Source organism: Tenrec ecaudatus, chromosome 12 (genome assembly GCF_050624435.1).
Source record: "Tenrec ecaudatus isolate mTenEca1 chromosome 12, mTenEca1.hap1, whole genome shotgun sequence".
Classification (NCBI taxonomy): domain Eukaryota; kingdom Metazoa; phylum Chordata; class Mammalia; order Afrosoricida; family Tenrecidae; genus Tenrec; species Tenrec ecaudatus.
In genome coordinates, this window is record NC_134541.1 from 8113181 (window position 1) to 8134160 (window position 20980).

At 39.9% G+C, this 20980-nt stretch overlaps 1 non-coding gene across 1 annotated transcript; it reads right to left on the minus strand.

Annotated features, from left to right (window-relative positions):
* Nucleotides 1-19863: 19863 nt before the first annotated feature.
* On the minus strand, nucleotides 19864-20031 carry LOC142423723 (U1 spliceosomal RNA). Its single transcript, XR_012779323.1, has one exon. It is a non-coding gene; the product is annotated as a U1 spliceosomal RNA (small nuclear RNA).
* Nucleotides 20032-20980: the final 949 nt, after the last annotated feature.

Genomic DNA, 20980 nt, shown 5'->3' on the forward strand with positions numbered 1-20980 from the left:
CTTCATTGCCTGCCTCTGTGAGTAGACTGCATCCTGCTCGAGAGAAGGCATCTATCTGATTGTACTCATCTCTCTAGCTCCCGTGTGGAGCAAACGCAATGGCAAGGATGATATTTGTTGCATTGGCGCTGCGCTCGAGGGAAGCTCAGGATTGATTGCATTTGTTCTATTTGAATGGATTTCTAAAAGGAATTAGAGACGCAAAGAAGGAAGCCAAAAGTGCAGTCTAGAGTGAATAAAGCCGTCTCATGAGATTCAAATCAAGTTAAACTTGAGGATGCTATTTTGAAAGTGATATGGTCCTATCACTTGTGAATGGATTTCCAAAGGCCGGTTTGACTTCTCATAATGAGTGAATGGCAGGAGAAGAAGAACTCACGTCTTAGGCAGAATGAGGATTAGCTAGTCAATTATGCCTCTCTCCTCCATGTTCCCAAAATGATTTTCTAAAGCATAGAATTAGGCAAGGGAGTCATATATCCATTGGGTTTCCGGGTTCCAGCATACAAGGTGGAGAGGTGGTGTGTTGGTGTTTGTTTAGAGCAAACCTCTGAATTATTTACTATCTCTCAGGCTTGCTAATGAAAATAAATTGATATGTTAATTAAATATGCAATTTCAAGTTGGAGGACAGCCAGTTGGTGAAAATGCGGGCATCAGCAGGCAGCAGATAATTATCTCTGATAGGAACCCATAAACATTTTAAAAATTTTGCTTTGAGAGATTAAACATCCAATTGTTATTATTGTCCTGCCTTCTCCTCTTGTGCCTAAGAAAACAAACAGATATAGGACATTCTGTTGATTAAAAAATAACCGCCTATCTGCATCACTTCTTTTTTTCCCCTCTTGGGAATCTAAGAAATAGGATAAAATATTTATTTTTAAATTAGTGTTACTCTTCTTTAATTGACCAGTATTTCTCTAGTAGAATAAGAACACACACTTGTATAAATATTGCATACTAGACAAAGGCAAAATAAGATAATAATAATCTATCATATCACCACCCAAACAGAATTTAAAAGTGTTTCCTTGAAGCCTCCATTCCGCATGTTTTTCCCTAAAGCTTTATCATATTCTACAACATCTGCCACATCCCATTATTTTTTCTCAAACTTTCAATGGACTATAAACATTTCCCATTTTGTTGTATTTGTGGGCTTGTGGTTGTACATATTTTTCGATCCAGTTATTTAAAGTTAGGTATTTATCAAGACTTCCTAATCTTGTATTTTATAGATTACTACAAACGAAGCCCCGATGCACATATGGGCGCTAACTGAGAGGTTGATGGTTTGAACCTTCCAGAGGCTCCAAGGGAGAAATAGCTGGTGGTCTGATCCCTTAACGAGTACACACAGTCTGGGAAACCTGATGGGGGCACCATTCCTTGCTGGCACGTGTGGTCACAGGAGTAAACATTCACTTCACAGCATCTAACAGCAACAACAACACAGCACTGCCCATAACACGCAGGCAAATACCTTCATGACTTTGAGGTAGGCCAAGATTTCTTAAGCCAGATGTGTAATGAGCATCCAGGTATACACCAGCTCATCGAAAGGATGCTTAGCAAAAATAAGAAGCCTCAGAATGGGCCCCGTGGCAACATCTAGCACCAAAACCGAAATTATAGGCATAATACAGAAAGGTCAATATCAAATCAATAAGAAAAATGGAAGGCTCCGATCAAGAGGTACTGATTGCACTTCACCAGAAGGGGCCTCCAATAGCAGTATACTGCTAAAGTACTCAGCTCTATTAGCAACTGGACATTACAACGAACACTCAACGGGCCGCCTCAAATTCAGGAGTCAATATGCAAAATTCAAAGGACATGAAAGTGCTAATTGGCGAAACAGCTCTAGTGACACCTCGTTAGCAGCTCCTATTAAAGCTGGTTATAAGCACAGAGGAGGGGCTCCAACATTCCACTATCTGTTCATTCCATTTCCCAAGAACTTTTGGAAGCACGTGCATAAAATGAACCAGTAATCCATGACTCAACATACACATGCAAATATACACTGCCTCATGCAGGACTATTTCTAGAAACACTAATTTGAACAATTTAAAGGTAAAACACAGCAAGAAAAGAATGACTTGTGCTATATTCATGCAATGGACTATTATGCAGCAATGGGAAAGTGCAATTTATTGTTTCATGAATATTCCAAATGTCATGATATGTAAAAGTTATCCATCTCAAAGAGTGACTATCTCATGTTTCTTCTACTTTTAGACAGTCCAAAACCAGGCAAAATTAGTTTCTAAAGGGAGAAGATTGAGTAATGGTTATCTTTGGTGTGAGAGGGAAGGAGTTGGGTTGAAGTAGCATTTCTTGGATGCTGCTGATGTACTAGATTTTCATCTGGATAATGGGTACAGGAGTGAGTACACTGTGAAAACTCACTGCAATGCACATACATGAGGGTTTCAGAAATGTTTTGAAAAATGAAATTAAAAGATGAGATTTTTCCATGAACTTTTTAAACCCCTTTAAGTATACGATTTGCATTTTTTTTCGAATGTTACCTTTTGATATATTTTCCTCACTTAAATAAAGCTCTTAATGAATATCCTTTTAACTCTACATTTAGTCTTCAACTTATAATGTAGATATTCAAGTTATGACAAATTTACTTATGAACCTCTTTTCTTAAGGGTACATCTTATCATTAACAATAGGTACTACATGTTACGTTGAATATATAATTTACTAATGCTATCATTCTATGATGTTCACTGACACGTGTTCTTCAAAGTTATAATGTTCTTCTCAAAGTATGGCCATATAGTAGGGCCATGAAAATAAATCTACAAAACAAAGGATATTTAGCTTATGTCAAAACCGACATGATGGAGTGGTGCGAAGAGAACCCCCATGCAAGTCAGAAACTGCTTGTGCCGCTATGTACAAACACAGTTATTTGGGGAGAATGAGTTCCTAGAAATAGAATTTCAATGTTATTTGTTATTTATGGTCTAAAATCTGCTACTGTTTTTGCTCAACATAGTATGAGTGGACAGCTTATTTGCTTCATGACTGAGAAGAATGAACAGAGATTTTTGAATATTTGGATCTTTTGAGAGAGACTGTGCTATATTTTCTTTGTTTATAACTTTTAAGTTCATCTATCATCTCTGTAAAACATGCTGGAGCCAAAAAAAATCTTTCTTTTCTTTCCTCTTCCCAACAAAAGTCTGAGAAATTTTTTCCTAAAGTAAAACGAATAGCTAGCTATTTAAAGTTCCAACTTCTATTTCGGTTTCCACTCTAACGGAAGCACGATTAGCAATTTGATGGACTGTTGTATTTACAGCATCCCATTTAACCCTTATGGCTGCCATGTGGACTGCCACTAGCACTGTTTTCATTTTATAAAAGGAAACGGGGCTGTAAGTCTTAAACAGATAGCACCGGCCAGAGCTAGGGCTAGTCGTAGAATCTGCTGGATCCTAGAGCTGCAGTTCTGCCCTGTCTGTCTCACTGCCTCAGCTAATGGCAGCAAACAGGCGCCCAAGGCTCCATGCAGGCGGATGTCCCAATAATCTGGATTATGCGCTCAGAAGTTTTGTTAGTATGGACATTGAGGAAGAGTAGCAAGAAAAGATGCAACTCTTTATTCAGAAGGTATTATGCGAACACACCATTAAATTAACAGGATGAATTGGGCTGTAAACCCCGAGGTCAGCAGTTCAAAGTACCAGCGGTTCTTGGGGAGAACGATGATGGTTTCTATTCACACAAAGAGCTACAGTCCTGGAAACTCAGAAGGGGGTGGGTGGCTCCCGGCTGGAACTGACTCGATTGTAGTAAGTTTGGTTGAAGAGGTGGTGTCGTGGGCTATCCTCGGAGCTGTCTACTCATTGAGCTGGAATTGATCTTGCTGTGGGTGAAAGGCCAAGCACTAAAGAGAGCCTCATTATCTCATATTCTGCCACCTATACAGTCCAACTTGAGGTTAGATGCACAGGCATAAAACTAGGCGGGATGTCTTGAAAGCCTGGAAAATACAGTGCAATGTATCATGTGTGGACAGACAACACTTCTCTGTTATCTGAGACTTGGCAATCACTAGTGACCTTCCCAAGGTCTGCGGGAGTCTTAATGGGCAGCTTCTGGAAGCTGAGACAGCAACAAGCCGGTGAGCTCCCGCTGCTCCTCGGGGACCAGCCAGGTGGAGAAGAGGACGCAGGATGGACCATTCCATTTAAAGGGTAAGCACCTATCCATTATTACTAAACAAGCAGCGTTTCTGCAGCTGAGCAAACAATAACTCAATGCAGAGAAGAGCCTTTCGACTATTCCTTTCTCTTAACAGTACATCAGTGCTCAGGCAAGAAGGTCCAACTGATAGACAACTAGTACTTAGTCTTTAAGGATATATAAAATTGTCCTTACTTTGAAAGGATTGACTTAATCCCTCCTTGCCGAAATTCATCACAATCACTTTCATTTGTTACAAGTGCAGACTTTCAGTTATTGGAAATGCTTCCTGCCATTTCTTGCACTGAAGTAGGACAAAATCGGGACCCTGTGCCCCTGTTCCTACTTGCCTAGAAGTGCCATTTGCAGACAGGAATGGTTCTCATTCCAGCCAGACAGTACCTGTACATACAGTTCATCAGGCCAAGCTTTTCCATGCTCCATGCTGTTTAAGGTGGCTTAACGCACTTCCAACACAGGCTCGAGTTCTTCAGACTGCCTCTTTGATTACCTCTTGGAGAATAATGCTTTCTTCTCAATACTCGTTATTTTTAATTGCTCCTTTAAAGATCTTGAAACCCTTTCCTTAGACTCTTCATTATTCATCTCAAAGTACAGTCTGATTTCCTCTGTTGAACTTTTATTTTCCCGAAGAGGAAAAATCAAGTCATCTGCTAAAGAGATGCAAAGTGTACAAAGCTCAGCAGGCTTCAGAAAGAGGAGGGGATCTGACAGGGCAGTAACCAAGGCAAGTGGACCACATGCAGGCAGCCCTGGAGAGGAAAGCAGGCTCTCCCACTCATATGAAATTCAGGACCGAAGTGCTTTCAAGCACAAGGGTCAGAGATATTTTCAATTTGTGGGTTTCTGTCCCATCATCACTATTGCCTTCATGACCTTCAAGATGGGGTTAAGGCCATGTGGAGAAAAGACTGGTTGGAGATCTGAGGAGATTTCATAAGCATAGCTTAAAGGTAGGTGTGCTATGGAAAAGAGGGAGGAAATGTACACAATCCAGTGGTTTCCAACTAGTCGGGTGGTTGTCTCTTTGCCAGGGATCATTTGGCAATGGCTGGAGGAAGATATTCCTGGTCATCTCCGGGACATTGGTGGTGGAATCCGATTGGCATCCAGTGAGGAAAGACCCAAGATGCTGCCAACCATCCTACAAATGCACAGGGCAGCCCTAACCTATCACCATACATAAAGACTATGCAGTCTCAAATGAAAATACTTCAAAAACCCTAACTCAGATTAAGCTGGCGTGCCATTTCCCCAAATGCATGGAAACTGAACAAATGTTTGCATTGCTAATTTGACTGGGACAGCTGGTGGAAATAAGAGTTCATAACAAAATAATAATAACAAAAACAGTAATTAACATTGATGGAGCACTTATGTGCCAAGCTCTTCGTATTCATTCGCTAATTTCCTTATTAAACAGTGAGAAATGGTTTCAATTCTCCTGGAATCCGGAATCGGGGGCCCATGGTGTTGGAGTGAGCCCCTGAGCCCATCTTGGCCAATCCCCTAATGTGATCTATTCAATTTAGGAAACTGGTTTCTAAAAAGTCACCTTTGCATGAAACAATAGTCCAGAAAAATAGTGAGATCATTTTGCTTTAGGAACAGGGCTCTTTTAAAGAATTAGCTATGTAGAATCAGTTCTAAGAAACAGCTCGCAGGGGTAATCAGTTGTTATTTCCATAGTTAGTTGCTCTTCAAGACAGTTGTGTATGACATTCTTCCTGACCATGAATTCTTTATAATTTAACAGAACTGATCATTTTGTTCTAGCCCTGGCCCACGGTAATGTCAATGAGGTGGAGTATCAGAAGCTAAGAATTTCTCATTGTCTTCGTTTCTAATTGTCTTTGCTATCTGTTGTTCCCTTAATAGAAATGCTACAAATAGATGACTTCAACAGATTTTTTTTTTTCTGTTTCAGCTTTCTGACTGCTCTCAAGTAGATTCCAAGTCATAGCCACCTGATAGGACAGAGTAGAACGACTCCAATGGTTTTGTTTATTTGTTTGTTTTGAGACTGTAACTCTTTCTGAGAGAAGAGAGGGTGGCTGAGGGTTTTGAACTGCTGACCTTGTCAGCAGCCCACGGTGTGAACACTTTGCCACCAGAGCTCCCTCTCACGGCTTCTAAACTCACTGCCACCCAGTCAATGCTGACTCCTAGTGACCCCTGTGGGTTTCAACACTGTAACTGTTTATGAGAGTAGAAAACCCAACCTTTCCCTGACGTACCTGCTGGCAATTTTGAACAGCCAACCATATGAATGGCAGCCAAATGCCAAATCACTACACTACACCACCAGGGATCCGTTCCCACAGCTTAGGAGGCTAGAAATCTGCATCTAGGGTGTTGGTTCTCAGGGAAAGTGCTCTCTCTCTCTCATCTCTTGAAGAATGAGAATGGTGTTGGCTTCAAAGTTCCCTGGGTCTAGGAGGTTCTCAGCACAAGGACCACTGTTCCAAAGGATGCACTCTGCTCCTGACTCTTCGTTCTTGGTAATAGTAGGTCCTTCCTTTTTGCCTGCTCTCTCTACTTTTATGTCCTTTATATTTCAAAACACCTGAAATAAAAAGAAAATCTAATCCTATAAATCGTATTTTGCCTCATTAGAACTACTTCTACTCCTGCATTATTAATATCGTAGAAGTGAAGTTTTGCAATACCTAGGAAAATTACATCACATCACAAAATGGAGGATAGTTACATTACTGAAAATGTTAGCTTAGGCAAATTGACACATATTTTGGAAAGGACTCAATGCTATTCATTACACTCATCTTTAGGACTCTTTGTACTCCCTCTCCAAAATGTTACCCTGATTTAAAAATTGTATATTAAATAAACAGTAATCAATTTCCATTATTAGTTTAAAGGGATTTTTGTTTGAGCACCAGTAAATGACGGGTACTATTCAATGCTTTGTGTTACAGATAACTCAAATAATAAAATAAAATTCAGAGTGGTTACATACTTTTCTTTAGAACACACAGCAGTTACAAAATGTAAATATGAGGATGCTCTCCCATTTCTATCCCCATAGAAACACTGACCATCATTCTGTTATGAATCGGGAACAAGGAATGATAAGGAAACAGAAGAATCATGTTTATACTTTGTAATGCTTGTATATTAAACATATTTTGAATTTGAAAATGTTGCTGCATGGGAAAGCTATGCAAATGATCCTGTATCCCAGTAGTCACTAAAAGTTAAACATTTAAGGATATCATACACAAGAACAGTTGAAAGACTTAGAAACTGTAGGCGGCAGTGGGTTTATGTTACTAAACGAGTGCTTTGGGAAGGGTCGGTGAAGATGGTTGTACCACATGAAGCTGTCAGCAATGCCATGAGATCTGACCTGTGGAAACTGCAACATCAGTGTGCATTTTGACATGTATATTCTCAACAACAAAATACAATCAAGAGGGAGAGACATCTATAATTGCACATGCATAAGGAACAACAACAAAAGTGTGTAGAGTTACATTAAAAATTAGATGTTGTTATTGAAGAATTATGTTGGTAGAAGCCCTAAGGGATTTGAGATAGATCAAGTTTTTTTATAGTAAAACTTACTAGCATAAAGGTATTAGCTCTCTTCCAATTGATCTGAAAACGTAACACAAATTTAATAGCAACCCAGACATTTCTTTTGACAAACAGACTATAGTATTGATATGAGAGAACAAACTGCCAAACTAACCAATACAATCCAGTGAATGAGAAAGATAAAAGGACCCCCCCAGTCCCCTCCAACCCTGGTACATGTCCAGTTGTAGGAATTAATCCAGTGTGATACTGACCAAAAGGAAAAGGGAAAATTAGTAGACTAGAAGAGGAAGTCCAGACACAGAATCACGGCCATTTTGAAATGGAACGGTCAATCCACCAAGTGGTACCTAGACAGTCAGTTAGATGTTGCTGCTATTACACGCCATACAGTCCATTTAAGCTCATAGTGACCGCCTGTGACATTGTGCAATTGCCCCCACAGGATTTGCTAGGTGGACATGGTCTCTGGAGTAGATTACCTAGTCGTTCTTGCTTGGAGTTGCTTGGTAAGTTTGTCCAGCCCGTCTTTTTTTTAAAAAAATCATTTTATTGGGGGCTCTTACTGCTCTTATAACAATCCCTACATCCATTGTGTCAAGCACATTTATCCATGTTGCCATCATCCTTTTTGAAACATTTTCTTTCTACTTGAGCCCGGGTATCAGTTCTTTTTTTCCCCCTTTCTCCCCTCCCCTTCCTCCTTCCCTCATGAACCCTTGATAATTTATAAATTATTATTATTTTCATGTCTTACACTGACCACTGTCTCCCTTCACCCACTTTTCTGTTGTTTGTCCCCCTGGAGAGAGGTTATACATTGATCATTGTGGTTGGTTACCCCTTTCTACCCCCTTCATCCTACCTTCATAGTATCTCTACTCTCATGACTGGTCCTGAGGAGTTTATCTGTCCTGAAATCCCTGTGTTGAGAGCACTTATCTGTACCAGTGTACATGCTGTGATCTAGCTGTATTTGTAAGGTAGAATTGGGGTCATGACAGTGGGGGTGGGGGGTATTAAAGAACGAGAGGAATGTTGTAGGTTTTATTGGTGCTATACTGCACCCTGGCTGGCTTGCCTCTTCCTTGTGACCCTTCAAACAGCCAGTCTTTTGGTTGGCAATTGATTTCTCAATGTTCTGTCAATGGGGCTTCTTTCACATAGGGAGCAGGGAAAAATCAAATTGAAATCACACACGCAAACACATACACACTCTCTCTTTGGGAGCACTGAAGACAAAGAGAAAGAATATAATAAAACATCAGCCAAAAACCCTTTAAATTGTTTTAGAATGAAGTATAGAAAAGATGCTTGTGATTTGGGGATAGAGAATGGATTTTTGTAATGAAAGTTAAATAAAACATAAACCATCATATATTTTGATGGATTGGATTATACCATATTTTAAATATTTAGTTCATCAAAAGACAGCTTAAATGTCTAAAGACAATACATTGGAAATTTGTTAATAAATGTCAGGGCTTTTTTTAAGTCAAAAGATAGTTGATAGATAGCATGCATATAATTTCACATACTACCAAAGGTTAGAGAACTAGCATCCAGAATCAGAAAGACTGCCTAAATTTCAACTCCCCAAATTAAATATCAGTTAAGAACTGAATTTGACATATGATCCTATTACAACCTAAAGCACATTCTGTCTGAATTGCCTTCCCATGTCTAAATTCTCCCAATGAATATTGAAATCTGAGTCCAGTGACTAAAGTCACCTCTCTTGTCAGTGATTCAGTCTAAATTTGCAAAGGGCACTTGAAAGCACATAATTGTGTAGATGTAAAATTCAAAGAAACCAAATTCAATTAGAGCGGCATTTTAAAAAATATTCTTGATGTACATAGGACACAGAGCTGGAAAGAAGATGTTCAAGTCTGCTTCTGTAAATATTATCAGTCTGGAAAGCCCCACAGGACAGATCTCCTCTGTCCTACAGGCTTGCTACGAGTTAGAATCAATTCTATGGCAAAAGGTTATAGAAGGTTATAGAACATCCCAGTGGATTCGGTGGTCTGGAGGGAGGAAAGAACATGTTATGTTAGGCTCAAGTGGGTAGTGTCCCAAAAGCACTCCCCTGGCACGAGAACTGTAATGGGGAAATTTGTATTCAAAACTCATATATATTTGTAGTTTATTGCTCTCTGTCTTCCGCCAAGCTCAACTTTTGTTTAAAGGTCTGTTTATTCACTCCAAAGATCATGTAAAGCAAAGCAAAACAGTTACTCAACAAATATTTATGGAACACCTAATGTTTTCCAGGCCTGGTTCTGAACATAGAAGATGATAGTGACGAAGACCTCATTGCTTGCAGCCAAGAGTGTAATTTCTGTGGTAAATCACCACGGAATATTCTGGAAAGTGTGTTGATGGAGAAGGTAGAAGATAAGAGAAAAATCCCTTGAGTGGGCTGCTAGCCCAGACTTGAGCTGCTAAGGCAGCCATGATTGGTACCTGACCAAGGACGTGGGTGCTGAATTCTAGAATGCATGGTGGGCAGGAAAGAGGGCTTGGGGGAGAGGGAGCAGCCTATGGAAAGGCCAATCCAAGCACATCAGTGTCACCTCCACCGTCTCCAGCATGGAGAGAGCCTGCAGGAAGTGCTGGCAAGTGAAACAAGGTTCAGACTGGGCTGCACTGTGGCTTATTGGATCTGGAGTCTTCAGGGTTCATTCTGAGGAAGCAGGAGATCCTAGAAGGGCTTTTGACTCAAGGGTGGGTTAGTCGTAGGAGGTGGACTTCATAGAGATGAGGTTAAACAAGATTAGGCAATGAATAAGGGGAGATTGAGGAACCAGGGGAAGGATGAAGTGTGGGTAGAGAAGATGGCAGCAAATGGTCCAGAACATGAAAGAATCCCTTGCCTTTGAAGAAGGGATAAGAGAATGTTGTTTGCTTTGATCACTTTGGAATTATAGAGGAGTTAATCTTTTTAAATACATTGTTGTTCCCACAATTTCAACACCACTGTATATAGACTCTTCATTTCCCCACACCTTTTCTCTCCTATACTTCTATAAGAGAGAAATAGCTCCTGCCGAACGACAGGGGGATTTTTCCCTCCCTGGTCACGTATATCTCCTTTTCTATTTCAGATCTTTCCATGACCCATCTCTCTCTTCACTGTCTGAGAGAGACACAAGCTCTTGACTCAGATACTTGCTTTTTTGTGTGAAAAAGAGCTTGGAGATTTGGACTGTTCTCTTTTGCGAGGAAGTCAACTTCCTGTGGCTGAACTGTGGGGCTCTAACTGCGGTGAGGACAAGTTACACGGGTTAGGACGAAGTGGGCTCTGTCCTCGAACTCCAGCTGTGAGCACAACTGGCTCCACAGGAAACCATATGGAATCTACTTGTGGACTTTTGTTTTTGTTTTTAAGTTCCTAGATCCTTCAGGTTAATTGAGCAGTCCCCATTCCTCGTGTCTGAATACCTACTGTTTATTCTAAGTCACTCTATTGCTTTAGCTGTGACCAATTTTAGGTCAACCACATTAGTAAGGTTAATAAGTTCCAGGCTGGAAGTTCTGTGTTGTCACATGGATACTAATCATAATTCAGGGAAGAAAAAAAAGACGTCCAAAGCTCCTGGTAGAGAGCATGCGTTGCTGATCAACTCTTCCTCACTGAAGCTTACAAGAGGATGATGATGATGATGGCGATGATGATGATGATGGTGATGGTTATCGCTATAATCACTTACATTATCTCATTAATTCTGCACCATCACTCAATTACAGTATTATATTCCTTTCAGGAGCGATGTAGTCAATAGAGTGTAAAAATTCCCAGACTCCTTGGATGCCCAGTTCCTGGGCTGCTGTTGGGGAAAGTGATTAATTCAAGTCCACAGGCTAGAAGGTAAATCACTGATAATGAGCCAAATGCTTAGTGAGCATCTTCACTGAATCCATGGCTTCTTAAAATGGGATGCTAACTAATTCATTGACTTAAACATCCTTAATGGCTCCCCCTGCTTGCTCGGTGACAAGTGCTTATTTGGGTATTTTCGTGTTTCCACATCTGTTGCTCCATACTTTGCCAGGCTCAGAGAAGTCTTGTTTTATCTTAGTCACTACTGCAGCTGTGACAGAAATACTATGGATGGGTGTCTTTAACACACAGAAAAGTATTCTCTCACAATTTAGGAGACTCCAAGTTCAAGTTCAGGCGGCCGCTTGGAGGAGAAGGCTTTCTCTCTGCTCGCTCTGGAGGAAGGTCCTTGTCTTTTTGAGCATCAGTCCTGGGAGATCTTGGGTTCTCGGTGCCTTGGCTTCTCTGTCCCCACTATCTACTTCCTCACTTGTTTATTTAACCTCTTCAGTCACTCAGCAGAGTTTGACTAGTAAGTCAGCCACCACTAATTCCATCTCCTTAATCTAATACGGACAGCTCCTCCCCAAATGGATTTATGGCCAAAGGTTGGGATTTACATTTGGAGTGGGCTACAGCTCAATCCTTATTGCCCATTAGCTATATATTCAATCAGGGTGTTCTAAGTGTCTTCCTTCTATATATGCCATTTCCCTGATGTAGAGTTCAAAGTGCAAACAAGCAAACTACAACTACCAAACTCACCGTCCAACAACCTTGGGGTTCCTCCCCGGCACGCCCAGGATTGCTGTGTCATTCGGTCGCTCTTCTTCATGAAGTCCTTTCCCGAGCCCGGAAGTTCTGTTCGACGGAGTACATTCAAAGGTCAACTATTTTGAAACACTTCAAAATACTTTTCTGGCCTTTGCAGCTTCTCAGAATTAGTTGGCGAGTGTTGGCAGATGATACAGACTTTTCATCTTGCGGGCCAGAGATCTTTATCATTGTCAAGTAGAAACACACATGCACAGATGGACAGAAAGGCCTGGAATCGCTTGCCTTTTGCTTTGGGCTTACTGGACTTTTCTCTGGTCTCCAGGCCTTTAGATGATCTAGTCAGTTGATGTATTTCTCGCATAACTAGAACCCCTTTGTATCGGTTTAACTCTAGGGGAAAGCACACTTTCTTATTAAGTGGCCAGTTTGTAACTCTTACAGGGCTTCCTGCTCTGTCACAACTTCTCAAGTCTGTTTCATCCCTTAGAAGCAGCCAAAGACAATAAGTACATGAACAAATGCGGCTGAGTGCCAATAAAACTTTATGGATGGCTACTGAAATTTGAATTGTATATCGTTTCCACGCACTACAAATCTTTTATTAGTTTGCTCCCTCAACTCTTTTAAAAATAATAAAAGCCATCCGTAGCTCATGAGCTCTTCAGAAATCAGCAGCAGGCCAATTTGGCTCTGGGCTGTATTTTGCCAACTTCTGTTAAACCCATACATCTGACTCTTTTTAAAACATGAGCAAGGCAATGAGTTAGAAATGGGCATTAGCCAAAAGTTAAATAAAACCCACAGTGGTTTGGTTCCTCTCTGAGTTTTTTCTTTTTTATAGGAATGATGTGCAGCCTACTCCATAGGATTATCTCACCCAATGAGGCATTTGGAAGAGGTGTTTATAGCCGGCATGTGTTTGACGACTGAGGGACCTCCAGTGAGGAATAGATTTTCTCATCATGGCTCATGGGATTCTACCGTGATGAAACCTCCATGTTTCCAAAGGATTTGTTATACAGTAGTGGAAACCTAAGATCCAGAGGAGACACATGACAGCCACAACGCCATGGACAACTTGTATGGAAAAGGGAATGGAGTGCCTATCTCTCATGAGTTCTAGGGTCTGGCAATGCAAATATTCATGGAAAAATGTCGTTGCCTTTTCATTCCACTTTTACAAGTACTAGTATATAGGTATCTATGTAGTCAATGCTGAGTTAACGTTTGATGCTATTCAAAGTCATGATAAATTTGGGGTGTGATAATGGTATCATGGTTACAGATTCAATTAGAATCCTTATCTTTTAAGATTCATGCTGAGTTATTTGTCCATGAAATAATACAGTTCCCTTGCCCTCCCCTATCCCCAGTTTTTTTTTTCTTGGTGTCTTGGGTTTTAGTCCTGGTCCTGGGATTGTTGGGGGCACTGATTCAGAAAACTGTATTGGAAAGACAGCCTCAGCTCTAATTCTTCAGATATAGTATTCCCCTATATTTTCCATTATTAAGTTCTACTAATTTTTTTAATTAACCATCCAAGTTTTAAATATGAAAAGAACTCAGGCCCACAAATTACAGAATAAGGCAGAAAGATAAATATTTAGAATAGAATTAGGCATTCATGTACTCCCAAGGGAAGTTGTAGATGGACCCATAGTGGCTAGTAGGTTATTCATTGAGCTGCCAATCATAAAATCAGTGGTTCAAATCCACCAGTTACTCTGAAGTCTTGAAAAGATTTATGTATTTGGAAACCCCAAGGGAGCAGTTCTTCTCTGTCCTATATGATCAATATGCGCTAGACTCAATTATATGGTAGTGGGTTTTTCTTTTGGCTATGGAAGCTTGTGCAATAGATTCAGTGACAATAATTTGGATAAAGCAAAGCCAGAACACAGCTTGAGAAGGGTGAGGATGAAAAAGAATATTGAAAAAGCATTATCTATGGAAGGTGTGAGGGCAATTTAGAGTAAAAAATGTAAGATTTCATAGTAATTTTCATAAATATTTTGAAGCTCTACATTTATCTTCTTCAAATTATGCAGTAAACACTTCAGAACACATCCTAATATATAGAATCAATTGATGATTCATGGTAAATGTTTCAGAGGGATGGTTGACACCAAGCCAAAAAAAAAACAAATCAACTTTCCTTTTAAGCTTTGTCATGCATAAGTAGTGAAGCTGTGCCATCTTATAATTAGTCTGGAATATTTTAATTTTTATTTAGGGGTCTGGATTTTGAAAGACCCACTGTGGGTTTTAGAATGTTTGAATCTCTATTTATTGTATCAAACTTACTACCAGTCAGTTGATTCTGAGTTGATGCCAACTCACAGTGACCCTGAAGGACACAGTGGAAGTGCCCCTGTGGCTGTTCAAAGCGTAACTCCTTGGAGGGGTAGGGAGCCTCATCTTTCTTCCTCAGAGTCACTGGTGCTTTTGAACTGCTGATCTGATGGTTAGCAGCCCAACTTGTAACCACGATTCCTCCAGAGGAACATAAATTCAAATGTGTCTCCAGTGTTTTGGACATGTTCTCAGGACAGTGCCTGGAAAAGCATGCCATGCTTGGTGGAACCGAGGGCAGAGACAAAAGGAAGAGCTTCAGCACAATGGGTGGACATGGCCTGTGCCCACAATAAGGGGCTCAAAGCCACCCATGGTGAACGTAGGGCAAGACCAGGCAGTGCGTTGTTATGTCCTACGTAGGGTCGCTTTGTCTCACCACCAATTGGATAGTCCCTAACAACAATTCGATTCTTAACACTCCCAAATATGCATTAAAGCAAATCAATGGGCTTTTTAGAGTATTCTTATGAATTTGTGGATATCAAGCACATATTTCAAAATATTCCTTTTTTTTACTCATATTGATACTCAACTAATTCCATGTTTGGCAAGTGGGAGCTTCTTAAATTGGTGATTGAATTAATATTACTGTGCATTTCCCTTCTTTATTTTCAATGTATCAGCTTTAATTAGATATAACCTATATACATACCATTCATTTATTTAAAGGGCACAACTGAATGCATTTTCAGATATTCACAGACTTGTGTAAATGTTCCCACAATCTAATTCTAAAACATTTTTTCTCCCTCCAAGAAGCTCCGTACCCATTAGCAATCAAGTTCCAACTTTCTCTCCAGTCTCCACCAAGGTGACTCAAAAACAAGCTGTGAAATGTATCGTTCAAAACCCACTGAACTATGCCAGGTTATGAGACCTGTAAGAGCTCCCAATAAAATTTAACAATAAATAATAAAATTCAACACCCTGAGGTCATTGCTTACTTATAGCAATCTCATTGTACTAAGTAGAACTGCCCTTGTGGGTTTCCGATGCTATAAATGTTCATAGAAGCACAATACCTCATCTTTCTATCAAGGGGTGGCTGGTGGGTTTGAACTGCTGACCCTGTGGTTAGCAACCCACCATGCTACCCACTAAGCTATCAAATCTCGCTGTCAAGGTGACACATAACTGTCTTTTATTCTGTAATATTTGTCATTCTAGATATACCACGTAAATGGAATTATCCAATATGTGTTTTGTGACTGACTCCTTTCACCCAGCATGGTGCCTTTATATTCCATCCATGTTGGAACATGCATCAGTATCCTAGTCCTTTGTATTGACAACTAACATTGAATAAGAAGACGAAAGAAGAATGGATATGTGTGAATTATGGTGTGGTGAGGAATACTGAATGTACCAGACAGTCTTAACAGAAGTGCTGTTTGAATGCTCCGTAGAAGCAAGGATGGCCAAATGCTATCTCATGTACTTGACACATGTTGTCAAGAGAGAACAGTCACTAGAAAAGGGCATCATGTTTGGCCAAGGAGAGGGACAGTGAAAGAGAGGAAGTCCCTGGCCAAGCTGGACTGACACAGGGCTGAAGTATGAGAACAAGGGAACAGGCAATGGGTTTCTTTGTTTGTTTTTCTGTTTTACATAGAGTCACTGTGAGTTGGAACTGATGTGCTGACACCTAAGAACATGTCCTAGTCTGGACAGGCTCCACTTCTTATTCAAGCATCCATGAGTACACGAACATTCAACTTGTTTCCACTTTTAACTCTTATAAATAAGGCTATCTAAATTTATACAGAGGTATGTTTTCACTTCTCTTGGATAATTCCACATGTAACCTTCAGAAGAACTAAGATATGACTGTGCCAGGACCCATCCCCACCAGCCATGTATAAGAGTTCTAGCTCCTCCACATTTTCATCAACACTTTATTTTCCCTTTTTAGTTACAGCTATCATGAGTTTGAAGTGTTAGGGTTTCACTGTATTGAAGATTGTATGTCTTGCTCATATATTTCAATTAATAAATATTTACTGATTGGCTCGTAGGTAAAAGATGTTGTTTTAGGGTCATATTTATTCAATGTCCACTAGAACCAGGAGACCCCTCCAGTAGCTCCTGATTTTTAAATATTCCATAGTAAAATAGATATAAAGTTATACTTGTCTTAATGCAGAATTTGATTACTTTGCATTTTGAGGGAGTATGGGGAGCTCGATGTTTCTCCACATCTGTAGCTATCCAATAAGGCATTAACTATCACAATACTTATAATTTAAAGACACTTATATCAGGTAGTAAAGAAACAATATTAAAAAGTTCAATTAGGTCTGAGATTTTACAGACCATGAATTAAAAGCATCAGGGGCCCCACAAAGCTAATTAATTTGCTTAAGATAGTTAAACAAGAATATGGTCAAGTCAGAACTACTTTTAAAATGATTAAAGAAAGCAATGGTGATAGACCAAAGTGATGTATGATCAGTCTGCCCCAGGACTGGTAGGATGAAGCCAAGGTTAAATGCTCTGCTTCCGGATTTGGGAACGGGAACTAGGCCAATAAGAACACGAGTACCTGGTTGTGCACCTGCACGAGAGAGAACGTGGTGCTCTCACCTGTGACGTCCTACTTAAAAGGCTTTGATAAGTTAGCAGCTGTGAATAATTCATTTAAGCCAGACCTTATGCTATTTATTTTATGTAAGCTACCTCATGTCATAGTCACGACCACCACATTCTGTACACATATTAACCCGATTTGTCAGACTTAAAGACGATTGAGCAGTTAAGCAACTTTCCCAAGATTGCACAGTAACCTAAGTGGAAACCATCACGGTCATGATCACAGTAACCCTAGAGGACAGTGTAAAACCACCACATTGGGTTTCCTAGACCTTCAGTCTTCCCAGGAGTAGATACCCTCATGCTTTCCCAGGGAGCAGTGGCTGCAAAGGAAGACTGACCTCGTGGGTGGAAGTTCTGGGTGTAACCGACTGTACTACTAGCACTCATTCAGGGCCGATCAGTTTGTTTCTGAAGTCGATCATGCTCAAGTCAATTCTGATTCAAAGTGATCTGATAGAACACAGTACAACTGCCTCAGTGGATCTGCAAAGCTGTAATCTGTGCTGGGGTAGTGTAGATATGCCGGTCTTTTCCCAAGGAGTAGATGGTGGGCTCAATTCACCAAACATTTGGTTATCAGAGCAGCGTTTAACCCCTACACCAATGGAGTCATTCAACCTTAATATCTATTTGATGAGAAATTTACCACTATAAAATGCAGTCTATCCTACTTGGTATTCAAGGTATTTGTCCTAGAATTCTCTGTGCACATTAGGAAAATGAGAGGGAAAAAAATCTTTGGGAATTGCATCTGTAACAATAGTAAAGGCACATTTTTGCAAGGAAACGGAATTCCTGGATTGATGCAATTTTGAATGTAGGCCCTCACCTGAGGCAATCTCCCAGAGGCCAGTTTTCAAGAGTTTTATTAGCATAATTCTTATCTAGTATTTCACAGTAAGAAGCTGCTGCAAAGGGGCTTTTTAAAGTGAAAAAAAATCAAAGATGTTACTTTGATTATTAAAGTGTGCCTCACCCAAGCCATGGTACTTTCAATCCCTTCATATGCATAGGAAAATTAAACAATGAATTAAGTAGACACCAAAGAATTTATGCACTTGATTTATAGTGTAGGCGAGAAGATTGAATATACCATGGGCTGCCAAAAGAACAAATAAATCTGTCCTGGAAGATGTACAACCAGAATGCTCCTTACAAGCAAGGATGGCAAGACTTTGTCTCACATATTTTGGACATTTTTCAGGAGATACTAGTCTCTGGAAAAGAACACCATGCTTGGTAGAGTCAGCAAAAAAGAATTCCTTTAATGAGTTGGGTTCACACCATTTATTTCAACAATTGGGTCATGCAAAAAAATATAGCAACTATTGTGAGGATGGTACAAACAAGCAATATTTCATTTTGTTTTAGATAATATCCCTATGGGTTGGGGATGATTTGATGGAACTCAGTCACACATCAACACCAATATTGCATGTCAAATTGCTGCAAACTCAATGACTTTATCCAACAAATATTTATTGTCACAGATTTTCTAATGGGCAGAAATCCATGAAGGGTGGGCTAGGTTTGGAGGATCCACTTCTCATGAGGCTTACTCATGCCTGGCATGTTCGCATGGGTATTGACAGGTGGCCTCACCACATGGAATTCTCTGTAGGGCTTGTGATGTGTTCTTATAACAACATAACAATGATCTTCCTCCAGAAAGGATAGCTACAAATTCTTGCATGATTTAGTTTGGTAAATCCACTATTGCTTGCTCAACTCAGTCTATTTGGTGTGGGATTAAGACTATAAAAAAAAACAACAAAAACACAGAGGAGGGCTGCCCCACAGGGCTTTAAAGGCTATAATCCTTTATGGAATACCTACTGGGTTCTAAGAGCTGGTCTATTAGCAACCAAACACTTTAACCACTCCTTCAACAGTGCTCCTTGAAGGGGGCCAGGTTGTGACTGTTGGATGCTATTGAATGGATTCTAACTCGGAGCTGCCCTGTGGACAATGAACAAAATGCTGTCTTGTCCTGCACCGTAGCCATAGTTGTTCTGTTGCAGCCACTGTGCTGATTCATTGCACTGAGGATCTTCCTTTAAGCTGCCCCTCTGCTTTGCCAAGGCTTCTGTGCTCACCTGTCCAGGGATGGGTTTCTCCTCATATGTGTAGAGTATATGACATGAAGTCTCACTAGCCTCTACTCCAAGGATTATTCTGGCTGTATTTCTTGCAATACAGATTTAATCTTTCTTCTGGCAGCTCATGGTATATTTAATATTTTTCAACAACACCGTGTTTTAAAACATAAATTCTTCTCCAGCCTTCCCTAGCCATTGTCCACTTTTCACAATATACATATGAAATTTTAAAAATGAATAAAAAATTTAAAATTATGGTTTAAGTCGAGTGCACTTAAGTTTCAATGTGCTTTTTTAAAACACTTTAAAGGGATCTTGCATAGCACATTTGCCCAATACAATATCTCATTTGCTATCTTGACTACTGCTTCTGTAAGTGGTTTTTCCCCTTGTTTTGTTTGTTTTTTTAATTATCTTCTTAATCAGGGGGGAGTGCGAACACAGTCCCCCACTATCACAAATTATGCAGTCGAGTTTGCCACATTTGGGTAAATCACAGGGGTCAACGCATCCGGAGTGCAATGGATAAGCCTCGCCCTGGGAAAGCCACCTTCCCAGGTGATCATGGTCTCTCCCTTGCCAGGTAAGTATGTAAGTGCTGATTGAAAATGCAAGTAAAATGAAATCCTTGACATCGAGCTTTTCTGTATTTAACTTGATGTTGACAATGAATCCTTCCATGAAGATTTTTTCCCCTCAGGGTTGAAGTATATTGAAAACTACTATTTGATCTTTACCAGTAAGTTCTTCAAGTCCTCTTTGCTTTTAGCAAAGGCTTTTGTGTCATCTGCATATTGAAGACTGTCATTGAGCCTTCCCCCAATCCACATACCAACCTTCTTCCCATAGACCAGCTTTTCACAGTATGCACTCAGCAGACAGATCAAATAAGCGTGGGGAAAGGACATAACTCTGATAGCTAACATTCCTGATTATAAACCACAAAGTATCCCCTAGTTATGTTTGAATGATTATATATATATATATATACACACACACACACACAAACACACACAACTACATGTTTTGGAATTCCCATCCTTTGCAATATAATCCAAAATTTACCATGACCCACACAGTAGAGTGCTTTTGGATAGTCAATGAAACACAGGTAAATATGTTTCTGGTATTCTCTGCTTTTAACCAAAATCCATATGATGTCAGCAGTTATCTCCTTTGTTCCTCTTCTGAAGCAGGCTTGCATTTTTAATTATTCCTTTTCATCGGAGTGCTGAAACCTTTTTAAAAATTATCTTCAGCAAAAGTTTACTTACATGTGATATTAATGATACTATTTGATAATTTTTGCTTTTGTTTAAAAATGGGCATGAATATATATGTATATGTATTTATGTATATATATATGTGTATGTGTACATATATATACATATACATAGATATATTCCAATTGGTTGGCCAGGTAGTTTTTTTCCAAATTCCTTAACATTAGACAACAAATGCTTCTAACACTATATCTGTTTGAACAATTTCAGTTGGGATTCCATCCATTCTTGGAATCTTGTTTCTTGCCTGTACCTTC